A 17119-nucleotide genomic window follows, 5' to 3' on the forward strand; every position below is an offset into this window, starting at 1 on the left:
GGTAGATAGACAGATGTCATTATCCCAGTTTTCCAAATGAGAAAACAGCTGGAGAAAGTGACATGCTAATACAAATAAGTTATTAGGGCATCAAGAACAGAATGTCCTTGGTCAGCAGCATCCTAGCTTAATCAACAGCCCACGGAACCGGTTCTCCCAGTTCTCTCTGCAGAGACCTTCTAGGAGGACCAGAAAGATTCACTGTAACAGCTAATCATGATGTCAGGAAAGAATTAAAGATTTAAACAAAATAATAAAATAAGGGAGGTGAAACTACTATTCAGTACTTACTAGAAAATCAGGATTTCAAGGAAAACAGTACCAGAATATAAAGATAAGTATCTAAAAGAAAGGAAGGAAAAAAGGTAAGGAGGGAGGGAAGGAAGGAAGGAAAGGAAGGAGGGAGGGAATAAAGGAAGAAAGGAAGGAAGGAAGGAAGGAAGGAAGGAAGGAAGGAAGAAGGAAGGAAGGAAGGAAGGAAGGAAGGAAGGAGGAAGGAAAAGGAGAGGACCAAGTAGCTGTATCTGGTGAGCAGTTAGAGGGAAACTCTAATCAGGATTATGTCACAGGAATGAATGTATTCTGCTAAATACTACCTTGATTTCCAGGTGGCACAGCTGGGAGGACCTGACTATCCCCACTCATCTGCAACAACTTCCCTCCTTATGACTCAGTTCAAACCCCGGGTTCAGCCAGGCCATGTTGCTTAGCAAAGGGTTAGCCCCTTACCACTTGGTATGCTTCTCCTTGACCTCCTCCTGAAACACCTTTCCTCACTATTGGCCAATCCCTCAGCTCACCTTCTGCTCAGGGGGCCTTCTCTTAATTCCTCTTGAGTAATTTCTCTTCACTCTACACCTGCCCACAATTTGTACAGAAACCATTTGCAGCTACTGATCATAGCTTTGTCATTGTTCTAATGTTGTTTAATGTGCTTATAGTTGTCATGCCATCCAAACAGTAAACACCTTCAGGACAGAAACTGCACCCTATGTTTTTTCTGTTCTCACTGGTATCTATTAGAACTTTCAACCGTCTCACCAAATGCCTTCTCAAGCAAAGAAAGTTCTTTGGAAAGTAAGCTGGGTTTTTAATACTAACAGAATACCATGTCGTTGGCACACAGCTGCGGGAATTTGGCAGAGTATATATTTTTGTGGCCACAAGGTCACTTATATAATTGGTGTGCATTAGGTTAGTCTCAAAGTCCTGCCAGCCCAGCAGTTCGAGTCTGATCAACACCGGAATATTGTGCTGAACAGAGAAAATCATAAATCAGAAAGTAAAAATGACAACTTAATAACACAGTTCTATAACCAAGAACAACGCGGGTGGCACTTGGGCAGTGCATAAAAAAGTGGAGGAGACCAGGCTAAGTGAAGCCTGCAAGGTGAACTCGGAGTCTAGACATGGCCTGCACAGCTGGGGCAGCCTCCTCTTCCATAATGGTTTGGGCCACCGCATCCCTCAAAGGGAATACTTTGATCCATTGTGCAAGTCTAACCAGATCCAAACTTCTTAATTCAACTGCCAGGGTCCTGTACAGCCAGGCCCCTGCTGAGCCTTCCCGCCACCTCACAGTGACCATGTCCTCTCCTGTATCCTGGCTTCCACACCTGCCTCTGCTTGGCATATCCACACACTGCCCCTTTTGCCTGGAGAATTAACTCTGTAGGTCTCAGCTGGGTGGTGACTTCCTTTGAGAAGCCTGGCCTGATTCTGCTCATTTGATGTGTGGTCCCAGCGCTTCCTGCTCCTCACCTGTTTACCGTTCTGTGATCATGGCAGTAATGTAAACCTGCTAGAGAAGGTGCAGGGTATAAACATTCCTGTTCCTGGACATTTAGGTAACATTTCAATAATTGCTTAGAAAGTGGACCAGGAACCCAATTGAGCCAAAGTTGGCTGCAGTCCCAATTTCAGGCTGCAGTTGACAGTACCTACCAGGAACCTGTGCTGAACACTCTCCTCTAAGGACGCTGACTGACTCACAGACATGGGCTAGTAGTGGCCTGGAAAGAGCCTGCAAGACATGGCACCAAGGACCCACATCTCTCCTGTTCTTGGTGATAGATTTGGATGATCAGCTTGTTAAAAAAGCATTCAGGGAACTTGTGGGTAAGGTTTCAATCACACCTACTTCTGCATTTACACAAATCTGCATTTAAAAAAATGATTCTTTGAAATAACAACAGACTTGCAACAAGCCCAGTTTCTTTTGGCTTTCTTTTCCATGTCAGCGTGCATTAAGGAGCTCATATTCCAAACAATAATAACAGTATTCACCAAGACCAAGATTAAAAACACTAGCATTCGCCAAATTGAACAAATAACAACATGGGAACAAAATAAAAGCTTTCATATATGACTTGCTTTTGAGGTCATAAAAGACTACAGCTCTATTTGTATATAAAAGTTATTCTTTCCCTGGTCTCTATGTATTATTCTTTCTTGGTTTCTTCCTATTTTTTGAACCTTAACCTTTTTTTTTTTTTTGGTTGTATTTACTTTGGCTAAAGTGTATCTGGCTCTATTCTGTAACAAAAATCAGAGACCACTCTGGCTAATAGAATCCAAGACCAACTTCTCTTGGAATACCTTCTCCCTCCCCCAGACCACGTAGTCTAACAATTGTCAGCACTGCAGACATAGCTGTCCCATAAAGGCCTCACTCCAAAGCTCAGCTGTCCATAAGGACCCCAGAGAGGGGAGTGCTCACCTCCCCCTTCTTGTTATCCCATAGCTCAGAAAGGTTGAGTCATGAGGTAGCCATATGGAGTCGCTCAGGACTGGTGAGGAAAGAATCTGAGATTAAGGATACTGTTTTGTGCCCATAGATATTTTACTATGAGGATAATGATAGGCAGGCAGATTATTTACAGGTAGGGAAGTAGATAGATAGGCATTAATAACCACTATGTCTCCCACTACTAACTGAGCACTTATGTAATAGTCACTGTATTAAATTCTTTACAACCAATTCATGTTTTACCTGAATAACAAATCTACCAGGTTAAGTTTTATTTCCATTGTACAGATGCAAACAAAGCTTAGAACCTACTGAGAGCCACAGAGTGAAGGAGGGAACCAGAGGGACATCAGGTGTGTCTGACTTGATATCCAGGCTCTCAACACCACATTCCAGAATGTCACATCAGCAAGTAGCTCATTATTGAGTGGATAACTAGATGCTCCAGGAACTCTAATTTTTAAATCAAGAGAATAGTCTTTTACTGAGAAGAGAGAAAAATCTTTTGAAGGTTCCTCTCAGAATTCATTGGTTGTTAAGCCCAAATTTCACCCCTCAGAAAAGTTTATCCATCAGGATATCCATCTCAGGTGGTACCTACAAACGTTGTTTGTGTTTTCACTCTAGAAAGTGTTTCTCAACCTTTTAAAATTGCATCCCCTAAGGAGAAATGCCTAAATTTTAACTAAAGTTAATTTATTCTTAATAGGATAAATTAAATACAAAAAAATAAGATTTTGTCAAATAAGTTTGAGCTTTGGAGAGCCACAAACTGTTGTAATATCCTTTAAGATTTTGTCAAACCCCAGGAACCAATTTGTACTCTCTGGGGGCAGTCTTGCTCCCATTTTGAATGTTTGGTCTAGAAGATGCTAAATCAAACTAAGAAGATTTAAAGCCAGTTTCGCCTCAAAAAGAAGGACATGAGATGGATGATGATATACGCTTAGCTTGGATAAGGTTAACGCTCTTGTCTGAATGAAAACAACCAGGCTAAGATATTCTTTCATCCAAAAGGAAATTACTTTCCCAAAGTCACATCATAGGTTAGTTCAGTGGTTTGGAAGTGATTTAAATTTTCCTTTTGTACATTTAGTGGTAAAAATAAGTTTTAACTCTATGCCAGTGTTAACTTTATCATATACCTGGGGAGCTTTCAAACAATACCATTACCCGGGCCTCACTCTAAACCAATTAATCTTGAACCTATAGGAGAGGGGCCTCCCCAGATGATTCTCACATGCAGCCTAAACGGATACGTGCTCTAGGCCCTTGCAACATTAAGTGTGGTCCTCAGACCAGGAGCAGCCTTGACATCTCCTGGGAGCTTGCTAGAGGTACGGCATTTTGGACTCTGACCCCAATTTATTCCAACAGAATCTGACTTTTAACAAGGCCTCCGAGTGATTTGCACGCTCATTAGAGTTTGAGAAACACTATGCTAGATCATATGCTTTAAAACTTCAGCTATTTAGGGCTGGGTTGGTGAAGAATGGGGTGGTCTGTGGGCTTCACTTTAAAACTGGTTTCTCTTTTCTATCCTAATGGCTTGGACAGAAAAGGCCCAGAGGTCTGAGAGGGGGAAAACCTAAACTATTTACCTCAGCCCAAACTAAGTATAATGGGCAAAAGGGTTTTGGACAGGTGAGATGTGCCTAGCACACCTTCTTACAAAGAAGCCCCCCCCCCCTTTTTTTTTTCCTAATATGGAACATTGAAAAATTAATCCCTGCCTTTTGTCATCTAGTAGTTATGGAGTGAATGATGTCTTTTAACCCTTTTCGCCAAATCTGTTGCCCCCAGAACACAACAAGGACACCAGCCTGTTAAACCAAGCACTCCGTTGACTGGAGACAACCAACTGACCTGGAGTCTGCACGATCCTTCCCCCTGTGGGAAGGCCACCCTCCCCTCCACACTCCCACTCTTATTAGGGTTTTCTGGACCCAAGGGTAGGTAGGACGACGACCATGTCCAGCTTGAAGCAGCTAGAGGAGCTTGAGACCTTCGCCCATTGTCCTTTACAAGATTACAAAGGGTCCTAATATTTGAGAGGGGGGGGATAGTTAATTTTTACGAACCAGGGGTATGGACTTGGGGGGGATTGCTGGGGGAGGGGGGTGCTGGGTGGAGGGGAGCAAGGGGGAGAAAATTGGAACTGTTGTAACAATATAATCAATAATAAAAAAAAATTAAAAAGAAAAAAAACAACAAAAAAAAACTTCAGCTATTTAGGGTTTAACGTTCTAGAAAGATTGAAGCAAAACCTTGATCTCAACACATTGCCTTCAAACCACCCGACCAGTGGACTGCTGTCCTCAGAATGATTGGGAAGGGAAGTTCCAGAGGGCAACTCCGCTTAAGAGAAGGAGCGAAATGTGCTCAGGCAGCAGTACGAGCTGAGGCCAGGAGATGGCGGTGACACGTGGGTACTGGGTAAGGTACAGGGCCGGATCCCAGAGGGGCCAAGAACACCTTGGCTGAAGTCCAAGTCCATCAACAGCTTGGAATATGTGTCTCTTGAGCTTCTGTCTTTCCTATAACTTAGTGAGAGTGACTCCTTTAGCCTCACAGCTTGGAGGCAGGGGGACCTTGGTGCCTCTCCCTCTATGTCACCGCACTGGGGCTGGGAGACTGATTTAACCTTTAGGTTCTAAATCATCTGAGGGGATTTTCATATTGGGCCATGTCGACATCACGATGCCAGGCCTCGTGATGTACGGACATGAGGAAGCCTCTACTTTCTTTCTAAACCACCTGCCGACGCTGAAGAAGTAACTAAAAATGTCTCATCTTCATGTGCAGGTGTCTTTTAACTCTGCATTAGAGAACTCTTAACTCTGTGTTTGAAGCTACTGAAAATTTGAAGTAAAAGGTACCCCCATTGCCTAAAATGAGAATAATCATATAAGGAGATAATGGGAGTGATGTTTTCATACTCCTGGTGTAAAGTGAACTGATTTGGGTTAGCTATGCTTTGCATTTCTTGTGTTCGTCAGCCCAAACCACCTGGTGAACATACATTTTTTTAGTTCCCCTTTCTGTACTTTCAGTGGAAATATATGGTGATGACATTTCTCCCTTTGATGTTCCTCCGTGTGTGTGTGTGTGTGTGTGTGTGTGTGTGTGTGTTGCTGTCCTGGGAGGACAGAGTGGCACCACTAGGTAAGAGACTGAGCCACTGGGATCCCAGCCTGAGCCAGTAACCCAGAAGGGTTCTGGTGAAATTTCAGGTGCCTAGTACCCAGTAAAACCTCTAGGCAGAGAGAAGATATGAAAAATGGTATTTCCTGAGTTAAAGGGCACTCTAATCTTGTCAGGGATGAATAAACAGACCCCCAGTGTCAGGCCACGCACGTCTTTCAGAGGCCTTTCACAGGTATGTGAGAAGAAACGGAGCTGGCCGCCAGGTGTCTGCTTTCAGCTCTGCAAGTAGGAGAACTGACGAGGCTAGAAACACACGTGCAACCAGAGGGAAGTATGGTATTACCAAACGTCTGACCCCAAATGGGTAGGCCTACCTCTCCTACTGCCAATGTGAAATAGGAAGTGTCAACCATCCCCACGGACGTACCCTCTAGGGCTCACAGCAAACAAGGAAAACGTACCAGTTCCTCCAGGTGGAGGTGACCCAGCGACCTTGGCTGGCAGGTGAGCTGATTGGAGATGGATTTCAGTCCCTTGTCCAAATCTCAAAGGGCCATTATGGACACAGTCTACATGGTATTGTCACCAGTGTGTGTCTCTTTTCCAGTATATCCATGATTTTACACATACGCACACTTTGGAAAGTTTTCAGAACCTAACATTTTGTAAAGTATTACTGTCTGCTGCTTCTGCTCATCATTTTCTACCACACACACTCTCACACACACACTTACATATGCTTATGATAGGGACAGGGTGTGCACAGAACACAAAATCTAGAGTCCCATTTACTTGGCAATAAATCTGGGGTGGGGGGCGGGTACAAGGTCAAAAACAATTCAGACCAAATTTTCAGAAGTATTTGAGTTGAACATGTCATTTAAATTCCCCCTCCAATATCAATGTTTAAATAGAAAGTCTGTGTTCCTATTCCCAAAAGAAGTAGTAAATGTCAGAAGCAGTCTCAGCACTTCTGCCTGGACTGCTTGGAAGAAGGCAGCAGAGGTCCCTCCCTGTCAATGAACTACAGCTTCACTTATGCACGTTATTGAGAAGTGAGTTACCAGTGACCAACTGAGGGCTTGCAGTACAGTTATGCTTGGGGCAGGAAATACCTAACTATGGCCCTTAGATATATAGAAGATTAGACTTATTTTATATGGAATACAACTCTAGGGAAAAAGTCTTCATTATGCTTTAAGTATCAATGCAGAGTCCCAATAATAAACCTTGTAAATGACTTCTGTTGCTAGTGATGGCCGCAGAGGTGACTCAATTGTTTCCCATTCTACTCAGAAGCCCAACCCCAAGCCTGTTGACCCTAGCACCCAACGCAGTACACGCAGCTTCTAGCAGGCTCCCTTCTGTCCAGACGCTCAGGCCCTGAACCACCAGCAGCCTCCTCCCAGGCATGTGTGCTCGGAAAGGTGCACTCAGCACACTGAGGGCTGGTTTCACCGGGGAACTTGAGTGATGCTTCAGACAAATAAGAAAATGTCTGTGTGGATGGCCTTGCTCTGCCAGTCTTGCTTTAAGTGTTCTTGTGCTCATCCTAATGGCCATCATTTTCCTGAGACACTTGCAAGTAACAGGCTATTTTGCTCAGAGAGTTACTTTTTATTTTATTTTTATTTTTTAAATGTTTTATTGATTATGCTGTTACAGTTGTCCCAATTTCTCTTCCCTCTGCTCCCCTCCACCCGGTGGCCCCCTCCCTCCAGTTGTCCCCCCCTTTTAGTTCATGTCCATTGGTTGTGCATATAGTTCTTCTCAACCTCTTCCTGTCTACTCCACTCCCTCCTACTATGCTTCTTAATTCCTATACCACCTTCCCTCCCTTCCCCCTCCCCACTCCCTGCTGACCTCCCAACTTTTTATTTTAATGAGAAGAAACCCACACTTGAGTCAGATGACAGAGGGACTGAAGGAATGCAAGGAAGCTAACAGAGGGGACTCAATGTGATCTCTCAAGCAAAGCTAAAACCTACCCCAGGAAATTCCAGTCTAAATGAGAAACTGGAACTGAAAACACAACCTGTCTTAGAATGGGCTGGTTGGAAAACATTTGTCATCTAGACAACCAGTGAGAGAAATTAAACAAGAAGGCAGGAAAGGATAAAAATGTTTTTCTTGTTGCTTTACCTATGCTATGAGGCATTGTTTGTATCATTCTCTAGATATGTATTTCCTTCTTATACCTGAGTAAAGCAGAATTCAGATAACTAATTACTTTAAAAGACCTAGGAAGCTTATGAAAGAATGATAATAATGATATTAATAAGTTGGAACTGAATAAATGAGTTGCAGTTGGGTGAAACCTAGAGTCTCTCTGAAGGGTCCTTCATAGCAGGGAGCTCGTGGGTTCAATCCTGAACTGACCTAAAAAGGCCATTTAATGACAATAGAAAAAGAGAATGTGAAGAAAACTGAGAGTTTTAAAAGAAAGTTTAAGAAAGAACATATCTCCTCTGTACTCCAAATATTTGTTTTAAAGCACTTGACAGTTTTTATAGAAGTACTTTCCTATCTATTACTATTCAGTGATAGTCACACTTCATTACTACACTCTTTAATAGAGGAAGGAATGGAAGAGAGAGCTCATTCTATGTTTTGGGGTCCAGATGTCTTAGAAATTTTGTTTTAACTTTCTTGAGTTATTATAATATTCTTTGTTATTCCTCTTTTCCAAGCAAAACAGCTAAGAAATAATGAAGTCTACTACTTTGATAATAATGGTAATGATGGACAACTACCATGTATTGGCTGCTTACTCTGCCAAGGCACCTTGGCTAGGCATTTATAATCCTTAAAACAAGCCTATGAAGTGGCCAAATATTAATATTGGGTTGGCCAAAAAGTTCGTTCAGTGTTTTCCGTTTGATGGCTCTAGGAGTGCTTAGTTGTCTTTAACTTTATTTGAAATAATTTTGTTAGATTGTATTGTGACAGCTGTCATATCATTGTGCATTAAAAAAGAAAATCAAAATTGGTGAATTTTTATGCAGCCATCTTAATACTGAAGATGGAAGAAAATATGCAACATTTTTGGTGTATTGTGCTTTATTATTTCAAGAAAGGTAAAAATGCAACTGAAATGCAAAAAAAGATTTGTGCAGTATATGGAGAAGGTGCTGTGATGAATTGAACATGTCACGAGTAGTTTACTAAGTTTCTTGATACTATTGACATTTTGGCCAAATAACTCTTTGCTGTGGTGCTGTCTTAAGTTTGGAAGATGATTAGCAGTATCCCTGGCCTCTATCAACTAGAAGCCAATAGCAGGAGACAGCTGACATACTGAAAATATCCAAATCAATAAATTTATTGGTGGAAATAAAAAATGTGTCTGGCTGGTCTCACTATGTATGCTTTAAACCATTAATCCATACTGGCTTCTTCCTTAAAAAAGAGAAACAAACAGTGGTGTGCTCACACACTGATGGCAGGAAAAAGGAGGGAAAGGAGAAATAAGAAAACTAGATAATATAAAAAGCAGCCAAGTTAAAGTCTGTAGTCTGTCATGACTTCATAGCTCAAAGATGAGGACAGAATTTGGCACATACAAACTTAGGGCTGGTGAGGTTTCTGTGACTGGTCAAAACTTAACCCAACAGCATGTAAGGACTCCATAGGGCCTCATGGGGACATGATTTCCATAGAGACAGTTTCACTGAATAACCGTATTTTAGTCAGTGAGTTTCCTTGAGAGATTCATCTTCTTTAGCAGAAAAAGAAGAAAAATTTGTCAACTTATTCCTATAGACTTTCTCTCACAAAACTTATTGGACCACTTCACACACATTATTAATGGCTATTATAAAAACAAACAAACAAACAAACAAAAAAGAAAATAAGCATTGGTGAGGATGTGGGGAAATATTGTAGAACCCTTGGCACTGCTGGTGGAAATGTAAGGTGTTGTAGCTGCTATGGAGAACAGGGTATTCCTTAAAAAATTAAGTGCAAGTTTACCATATGGTCTACCAGTTCCACTTCTCAATATAAACCCAAAAGAATTGAAAGCAGGCACTTATATAATATCTAACAGACGTTTGTATGCACCTGTTCCTAGAAGCATTCATCAAAATAGCCAAAAGATGGAAACAACCCAAGTGTCCGTCAATGGATGATTAGGTCAACAAAATGTGCTATATACATGCAATGGAATATTATCTAGCCATAAAAAGGAACAAAATTTTGGCACATGCTGGAACAGGCATAACACTTAAGGACATTATACTAAGTGAAATAAGCAGATCACAAAAAAGATGAATATTATATAATTCCACCCATATGAGGTACTTAATAGTCATTAAATCTGTAGAGATAGAAAGTAGAATAGGTTGCAAAGGGGTGGCAGGAGGGGAATGGGGAGTTGATTAAAGGGTCCAGAGTTTCAGTTTGCAAGATGAAGAGTTTTGGAGATGGATGACGGTGACAATCACATAAAAACGTGAATATTCTGAACACCACTGAACTGTGCACTTAAAAATGGTTGAAATGGTAAATTTTATGTTATGTATGTTTTACCACGATTAAAAAATTCAACTTCCAGCAGAAAGAAAGAAGGAACTCCTGCCATTTGTGACAACATGGATGGAACTAGAGAGAATTATGCTTAGTGAAATAAGCCAGGCAAAGAAAGCAAAATACCATATGATATCACCCAATACAGGAAACTAAAGAGCAACACAAACAAATGAACTAAATAGGCAAAGACTAGAATAGTAGTCAGTAGGGGGGAGGGGGGAGGGAGAGAAGGGGGATAAGTAAGGGAAGGGTCTAGTCAAGGAACGTGTATGAATGACTCATGGACATGGACAACGGGAAGGGATATAATTGTGGGAGAAGGGATGGGCTGGGAGGGGGGAGCAATGGGGGAAAAATGGGACAACTGTAATTGAAAAACCAAAAAAAAAAAAAAAAAAAATTTCAACTTCATTGGAAGCTTCCAACTATAGGAAAGCAGGAGCAGAAGCCAGCTGCAGGAAGAGTGGCCAGTGCTCATCCCCCACATCTCCTATACCACCGGCAGGTGCGGGTGCACTGGATGGGAGTGCTGATACGCACCTGAGCAGGACCAGCCCAAACTGAGGAGTGGTCACTTGCCATATCACTTCTTCCCTGGCAGGCTGCTCATCAATACTACCTCAAACAAATCTGGCTGTGATGTGAATACATAATTAGGGATTAGCAGGAAGTAGAGAGATTGTCAATGATGCTTCAGAAGATAGCTGGACAGTTGTGAATATAAATCAGAAACTTTAGAATGAGTCAACATGGGTTTATATAAAATGGGAGCAAGTTTCTTCTCAAAATCTCAAGTTTTCCACTTGGCAAAATGAGGATGTTATAATAGTATCAACCTGGTAAGAAGTTGATATTGAAAAGGAGAATACAAGAATGCGCAATGAAAGGCAGATATTATTACTATTATTAATAAAAAGACCAAAATCCAGATTTGGTTCAATAATGGGAAATAGCAAACAGTAGAACTGATCTTTCAGAGGCAAAGACAATCGGTGGGAAGCCGCCCACAGGCACAAAAGTGCAGCCCAGGCATGCTGTCTCCCTTTGGCTGAGTGACTGCCATCAGCCCTGGGAGAAGCTGAGTTCCATACTCTGCTTCCACTCGTGGTGACTAGGCTCCCTTATACTCACTGCCCAAGGGCATAAAGCAGTGGTTCTCAACCTTCCTAATGCCGCGACCCTTTAATACAGTTCCTCATGTTGTGCTGACCCCCAACAATAAAATTATTTTCGTTGCTACTTCCTAACTGTAATTTTGCTACTGTTATGAATCGTAATGTAAATATATGATATGCAGGATGTATTTTCATTGTTACAAATTGAAGATAATTAAAGCATAGTTAATCAAAAAAACTATGTAATTACATATGTGTTTTCCGATGGTCTTAGGCGATCCCCGTGAAAGGGTCGTTTGATCCCCAAAGGGGTCGCGACCCACAGGTTGAGAACCACTGGTGTAAAGGGACGATCCATCAATGATCCACTCTTTTCTCACTCATGGAAGAGACTTTGCACTTCTGTACACCCAGGACAGGGAGTAAATAAATGACATTGTAGGATGAGAAATCTCCTTTGCTTACCGTCCCCTCCTCTACAGCAATTTCACTGATACTACTCTATGATGCAGATGACCTACCCCTTGATCTGTGGCTAATGAGCCATGCTCATCACTTGGAAAGGAAAAGAAGAAAGCAAAAATTTTTCAACTTATCCCACTGATGGAGGAAACAAGAGATAAGCCATTGGCTCTTATTTCCATGCTTTTGTGGGAGGGCTGAAGGTGTGAGTGCCTCAGAAGTGGAATGTGAACTGACCCAATACACCCCAAACACCTCAAATTGAGAAAGAATTCACTCTACTCAAATGCCAAATTTTGTTCAGTGAAAACAAACTGTGAATATCGTTTGTACTGTGATCTTGTTATCTGGCTACTGGGGTGGAGTGATAGGGGTGGATCTGAAGTAAGGAAATAAGGTAAAATAAGTTTGTCCACAGAAATGTTTTATATGTTTACTTATATTAGTAAAAAATTGGAGGCTCTCCAAATGTTTACTACAAGGGAATGTTAAAGAAATCATGATATAGTCATAGGAACATATTATATTGCTATAGGTACATGTTTATGGAGAGTTTTTTTAATAAAGTGAAAAACTGATAGCTTGATACATATAAAACGGTACATACAGCACAAACCTAGTAAGAAATAAAAAGATTAAAAAGGATGGATGGTGATGAGCTAATAGGAAAAAAATGAACAAAGGGTATAAAGAAATAGTTCCCAGAAAAATAAACTGCAAACAAAGAATAAATATAGGAAAAGATGTATGACCTCATCTCTATTGAACAAACACAAGTTAGAGCAATAAAATACTCAATTTGACCTATTACCCTGGATTAGAGTGTTAATAAGGCACAGTTTGGGCAAGGGGAAGCAAAAGGTACTCTCACTTTTAGAAATAACTCAGACTATAAACTCTATACACATTTTTGGTAAAGTAGATCCACAACCTTGAATTTATCCTTCAAACATACTTGCCACAAGTATATAAATATATATGCCACCAAACACTGCTACAGTAAAAACAAAACACCCAAAGCCCCCCAAACCAATATCAATATAAGAATAGCTAAATAAATCATAGGACATTAATACAAGAGAATACTAAGCAGCTTTAATAGAATGAGAAGGAAAACATGGTACTTGCCTCTTTCACAACCATATCAAAATTACAACTAAACTATAGAACAACCATGATTCAAAACTTCCAGAAACTGAGCTGAATGGAAGTCCTACAACTATGAAATTAAAGAAGGCGGCACATTGAGACTGGAAAGAGGGGTGGAGATGTGGAATGGCCTGAGGAGCACAGAATTCCAACCTCATATAAAGACCCCCTGCCCAGGGTTCCACTGTCAGAAAGAGAAGTCCCCATAACCTCTGGTTGTAAAAAACAGCAGGGATTGAGGCAGGGGAAGATGGAAACTTCTGGAGCCCAGACAGTTCCTTTTAAATGGCCCACACATGAACTTACTCAGACTTATCTCCTTTGAGCTCCAGCACTGAGGATAAAGCTTGAAATGCACCAGAGACATATAGGGAGGAACCGAATTGTCTGGCATCAGGGCAAGGGCTGGAGGGGCAGCTTTCTCCCAGACAGAAGTGCTGGCAGAGGCCATTGTTCCTTTGCTGAGTCCTTGTCCAAAGAGCCAGCAGGCAGGCACTATATCTGAGACTGGATCGACCTGGCTCACACTGTTCGCCCCACCCTGGTAATTCCCTGAGTCGCCACCACACCCAAATTTTGGGCCCACCTAAGCTGTTCCCAATGGCTTTTCTATACAAATGACTTATCTTGGCTCATGTTTCATGTTTTGCTAAATTTTCTCAAACAAGCAGCATCTGGCCTCAGCAAGCCCCATACCTCTCCTCTGCTAAGTGACCCCAGGCTCAGCACAAGCAGTTGGTAGGCCTTAGTTCATAGCTTGGCCTTGCCTGGGCACCTCTAAGCACAAGTAGCAGCCATCTGCAGATCACTTTGTAGCTCATGCCAGGTGGCCCCATGCAGGACACAGGTAGTGGCTGTCCTTAGCCTGCAATTCTCAGGAGGCCCCAGAGCCAGCACACCCAGTGAACAGCTCAAGCCACATCGAAGCACCACCACCCAACCACCTCCACAAGTGACACACTCATGGGGCAGACTCAGTGGGCACCAGAGCCATGCTGAAGGTAGTCCTACTCTATGGAGTGGGCACCTGCATAGCTGATCCTCCAAGGTGGCTGGAGGTCAGTGGTCACTGGTCACAGCCAGTCCTTGAAGCTGATCAACCTGAGTAAAGCTCTCCCATTGATGTGTCAACAGAAATCAAGACTCAACTACAGGAGGAAGTAATAGGGGAACTCAAGAGTTAAATATTTTAACTTCAGTCATAGCCGATAGGCTTATGTGACTAATGCATATGGAAAGCTGTTATTCCAGGAACTGAAATGCATGACATAGGTGGCTTCAGGAGGTCAACAAGCAATTAAACCTTTGTGCCCCAAGGTTATGCAAGTGATGGAGATGGTATCTGAGCCATTGTGTTCCAGGGAGGGAAGTCCATGATTCAGATAAAGAATTATTGACCAGCTGATTAAAAAATACTAGAAAAATTGCTGCCAGACTGCCACTCTTATCTGATTAACCTTTTCCCAAAACCCTCATCTACCCATTCCTTCTCCCTATAAAAAAATGTCAGCTTGAGATGAAATGTTAAGGGGTATTTTGTGGATACATACCCCGACATTTCATAGATAATGGGCATCTGAATAAAACACCCATAAAGATTCAATATTGTCTCTATTTATTGGTTCTGGTAGTGACAAGCAGCATGAATGCTAACTTTTCCAGTTTCAGAAGGTGTAAAGCCCACATGGGGGTGCAACTCAAGTACCTAGCTTAGGTGATAAGGGAGGCTGTGCCATTGACCCCTACAGGACACCTACTCGTCGTCGGCAGCCGTCCGTCTCGAGAGACGATGGTGTAGCTTCTTAAGAGTCTATCTGCACCGCCGAGAATGGCTGTGCAGTCTGACTCGGGAGTGACATGGTATCTGTCTCCTCCCGTGTTGAATCGACATCTTGCGATGACACTGAAGCTACAGAGCCTGGGCAGGGTAATATGGAGGGTCTGCTGTTGCCCATGCAGCAGACCCCCCCTCTCTTCGCAGCTGAAGGGTCCAAGGGAAAGATGGAGTCGATACAGCTTGGGTTCAGGTGCGCCGCAGGAGTTGCCAGTGTTGACTACAACATCAAACCGCCTTAGGGACTCCGGCTCCGGATTTTCTGTCGGGGTTTACTCCCTTAGCCTTTCCCCTGAAGAGGTATGCCGCAAGGCAGCGGAGGTTTTTTGGAGTCAGAGTTTTCCTTCTCTGATGTACCCTGACTGGAAGATCGAACCAGCGACACTTAGCTCGCAGGCCGACGCTCAATCCACTGAGCTAAACCAGCCAGGGCAGAGGACACCTACTACATTAGGCCATACTACTAAGACAGGGTAGTCACAGCAGCTCTACCTAATACATAGAAACAAACACAGGGAGGCTGCTAAAATGAGACAAGGAAACACGGCCCAAATGAAAGAACAGATCAAAACTCCAGAAAAAGAGCTAAACAATGTGGAGATAAGCAATAAGCAATCTATCAGATGCAGAGTTCAAAACACTGGTTATAAGAATGCTCAAGGAACTTAGTGAAGACCTCAAAACCATAGAAACTATCCAGTCAGAAACAACAAGGATACACTAACTGAAATAAAGAACAATTTACAGGGAGTAAATTGTGAAGTTGATGAAGCTGAGAATCAAATCAATGATTTGGAAAATAAGGAAGCAAAAAACATTCAATTACAACAGCAAGAAAAAAAATCAAAACAAAAATCAGGATAGTATAAGCAGCCTCTGGGACCATTTAGCACCAACATTCACAACATGGGGGAAGGAGAAGAGCGAGCAAAGAATTGAAAACAAATTTGAAAAACAAAACACAAAACTTCCCTAATTTGGTGAAGGAAAAAAATCATTTTTCTTTATTGTAGACAGCTCATATTCATTCTTATTATTTTTCCACCTTTATTAATCTTTGCTCAGCTCTTGTTGTTATTGACTCTGTTGTTTTTCTGCAATTTTGTTCCCTTTGCTTCACTACTTTTTAAATTTTATTGCAAACCTCATACTATAATCTTCCCTTTTCTTACTCCATTTTGCCTTTCCCCATTCCCTGTTTCATTTACGATTTAAATTTTATTTTTCTCCCTTCCTTCACCTTCTTTCTATTCCCTACTCTTGTCTTGTCATCTTTCTCTCCTTTACACATCTCATATTCCCTTTTCCTACATTATAATATTCTTAATCTCTCTTCACCTTTATTAATGTTTGCTCAATTGCTGTGTATATTGCAGATGTGATGGGGGTATTTTTGCTGGTGTGGGTTTGGTTTTCTGGGCAACATTGCTTTGTTAACTAGCACCTGTACAATAGCATGCAAGATGTGGTGGGACCTGTGACTCCCAGACAGCCAGCTGGAAGGGAGAACCCACCAAGGAATGAGCTGTCAATAATCAAAGCCCAAGTACAACAAGCAAGCCCATGTAAACTGAGTAAAGGGCAACCTTAGAGCATAGAGATCAGGAGATCAAAGATACTGCACCACTGAGTCCCACAGAATTCCTACCACAAAACTTCACTCCAGGAAGACAGGCAGGCAAAGCAGAGCAACACAAGACATAGAAACAAACAAAAAGAGTCACCTAAAATGGGGTGAACAAAGAAATAATGCCCAATCAAAAGGAAATGAGGAATCCCCAGAAAAAGAGCTAAATAAAATTGAGGTAAGCAATCTATAAGACACGGAATTCAAAATAATGGTTATAAGGATGCTCAAGGAACTCAGTGAGAACTACAAGGAACTTTATGGGAGCAATAAAGAACTTACAGCAGCATGAAAAAGGATATAGAAACTATGAATAGAAACCAGGAAGAAATGAAAAATACACTAGAAGGAATTAAAAGCAAGCTAGATGAAATAGAGGACCAAATAAGTGAGCTGGAAGACAAGGTAGTAAGAAAAATCCAGTCACAGCAACAAAATGGAAACAAACAAACAAAACTAAAAAAGAATGAGAATAGTTTAAGGGAACTTCAGGGCAACATGAAATG

General features: G+C 41.8%; 1 protein-coding gene across 3 annotated transcripts in view; it reads right to left on the reverse strand.

The window, feature by feature from the left end:
* LYN (LYN proto-oncogene, Src family tyrosine kinase) overlaps window positions 1-17119 on the reverse strand; it is a 135566-nt gene that overhangs the window by 14616 nt on the left and 103831 nt on the right. The window lies entirely within an intron of this gene.

This window comes from Furipterus horrens, unplaced genomic scaffold (genome assembly GCF_987537825.1).
Source record: "Furipterus horrens unplaced genomic scaffold, mFurHor1.1.pri manual_scaffold_7, whole genome shotgun sequence".
Taxonomy (NCBI): Eukaryota; Metazoa; Chordata; class Mammalia; order Chiroptera; family Furipteridae; genus Furipterus; species Furipterus horrens.